Here is a 2,332-nt window from a genome sequence, read left to right as displayed (position 1 = left end):
GATTAAGCTGATCAACAGGTTTTATTCCCAGTTCTTCCTTCCACCTCCCCTCTGGGTGATCTTGCTTTTCTCTATCTTAATTTCCTCATCTCCAAAAGGTAGTGAGCCACTTCTTGTAAGAAATTTCTAAATATATAGATTATATGCAGTTGTGAGAGGCACTGGAGAAAATAGAACACTGTTTGGGATGTCAGAAGGTGACCTCTAAAAAAGATGTGGACAATCAAACACCAAAGATAACATGTAACACTGACAAGGTGTACACTGGGCAACAGGAGGCAGGCAGGGACTAGGGAGAGAAGCATAGAAAGTGGGGAAAAGCAGCACTGAAAGTCTTTTTTTCCTAGTTAATCACATAAAATCTGACACCAGGCTCCTATTTCAGAAATGTTGTAGCAGGAATTGTCGATAGAGTCCAAGAGCCAGGTCAACCTATGCAAGAGGAGAAGGGGCTAATCAGCAGAGCCCTGTGTCTCTGGTACCAGCCCGAAGAGGTGAACTGCATTAAGTGATGCTAATTGGTACTAATGGAGCTCTGGGCTCCTAGTGAGGGCCATTTTCCTCGGGGGGAGTGAAGGAGGGAAGCAGGCAGGAAGGACGGAGTGGCAGAGGAGCACTTTGTCTGCTGTGTGGTTGCCAGGAAAGTCACCGTTTTCTCCATTTCTGCTGTGTTTTCAGGTTAGTAAATGCTCCTTTACGTTATATTTATGGTCCCAATCGGCAGTAGAGATCCACTACTGTTCCTCCTCTCTGTTTCTGCAAATATCCGCAACCATCCCGCGAACAGTCTCGTTCCTTCAACGAGGGGCAGCCAGGGTGGGAGCGAGGGCCCGGTTCGCCCTCACCCGGGCGATGAGCAGCCTCCTTGAGCTCCGCTGCTCCCGGCTCAGCCAGGAACCGTCCGCGAGGCAACGGGGGCCCTGCTGGGCTGACTGGCGCTCTCCACTCATCGCTTTTCTGTGGCACCAGCCCTCGCTCCTGTTTTCACGGGTGATGGCACCGGGAGCTGGCGGCACAGCCCTCTCGCCTTAGGGAGGGAGTCTGCAGGTCCCCGGGAGGGTCTGCCCGGTGCCCCGGTGCGGAGCGGCCCCGGGGCGCTGCAATGCTGGGCTCCAGCTCACGGTGGAGCTGCCCTTCCTCCGGTCCGCTCCGAGCCCGCCCGCCCCGCGCCGGGACAGCCGCGCTCGGCAACGCCGGAGCTCCGGGCTGCACTTGTTGATCTCCGTTCCGGGGCAGCGGGAGGAAGCACCGGAGCTTTCCTTTGTGTCTGCACGGAGAGCGGGCTGGGGGCGGGGGCAGACGCGGCTCCGGCGCTGGCTGTAGGCAGGAGAGAGGAGCCGCAGCCGAGGGAAGGCCTTGGAAAGCTTCCTGCCGAAGGATACGATTTACCTCGTTTCCCTTCCCCTCCCCCTGGGCTCCGCGGACAGCCGGGAGCGCCGCCGCCATCCCTCCGCCTTGAGGCTGCCCGCGGGGGGATGCGAGCGGGGCCGCCCCTGCCGCCCGCCCCGCCGCAGGATGTAGCCGCCCTCGGCCCCGCACACCCCGCACCGCCTCGCTGGGAGCCCGCAGGAGGAGGTAGGTGAGGGCTGGGCTCGGGCCGAGGCAGGGGAGCCTCTCCTCGTGTGCGGCGGCGGCCGGGAGGCAGAGGCGGGGGGTTCGTTTTTGGGGCTGGGGGGACCTGGGTCGGCGGGGACGGGGCCGAGCCCCGGGCTGTGCCGGCTGGGCACGGAGGAGCCGCTCTTGGTTGCGCCGGGGTTTCTCTTCGTGCCATCTTGTGTAAGCAACAATGCTCGGGGCTGTCATGAGCCACCCGGCTCCCTAAGGCAGGCTCGGGATTTTTCCTTATTGCCGTTTTCGTTGCTTTCCCGGTTATGCAGAGGCCGGCGTGGGGGTGCGAGGGGAGTCCCTGGGCAGCCCAGAGAGGCAGAGCGCCTCGTTAGAGTGGCTGGAAATCCCCCCTTTTTCCTGCCCCAGCTCTTTCCTCGGGAAATCCGCAAGGCAGGAGTTACTAAAAGCCTCCTCATCCCCTCCGCAGCCTACACGGCTGGGCAGGGCGGGGGGCACCGCCGGCTCCGAGGGAGGGGGCCGGCCCGCGGGGTCGCGGGGGCACCCGGGGTCCGGCGGGCCCGGGCGCTCCGGGATGGGGGACGCGGTGCCAGCGCTCCCCTGGCTGGCGGCCCGGCGCCTTTTGGGGCGCTTCGCCACAAAAGCGGTGCTCGGGGCCACCCCGTGCCCGCCCCGCCAGCCAGCAGAGGCTCCCGGGGCCGTGCCCTGTCTCCGCATCCCTCCCGGACGGGGCGTGCGGGGACCGCCGGGGCGGGGGGACCCCCGG

The 2,332-nt window shown here is 63.4% G+C and overlaps 1 protein-coding gene across 1 annotated transcript in view; it reads left to right on the top strand.

The window, feature by feature from the left end:
* The first annotated feature begins 1,174 nt into the window (after positions 1 to 1,174).
* Positions 1,175 to 2,332, top strand: part of KCNB1 (potassium voltage-gated channel subfamily B member 1) — a 114,039-nt gene continuing 112,881 nt past the window's right edge. The window contains exon 1 of the mRNA XM_027645978.1: positions 1,175 to 1,575. The gene's annotated coding sequence lies outside the window, so the exon portion shown is untranslated. The remainder of the gene's footprint in view (positions 1,576 to 2,332) is intronic.

Source organism: Corapipo altera, unplaced genomic scaffold (genome assembly GCF_003945725.1).
Source record: "Corapipo altera isolate COAL_440 unplaced genomic scaffold, ASM394572v1 64, whole genome shotgun sequence".
NCBI classification, from domain to species: Eukaryota; Metazoa; Chordata; class Aves; order Passeriformes; family Pipridae; genus Corapipo; species Corapipo altera.
This window is presented reverse-complemented; position numbering and strand designations above follow the sequence as displayed.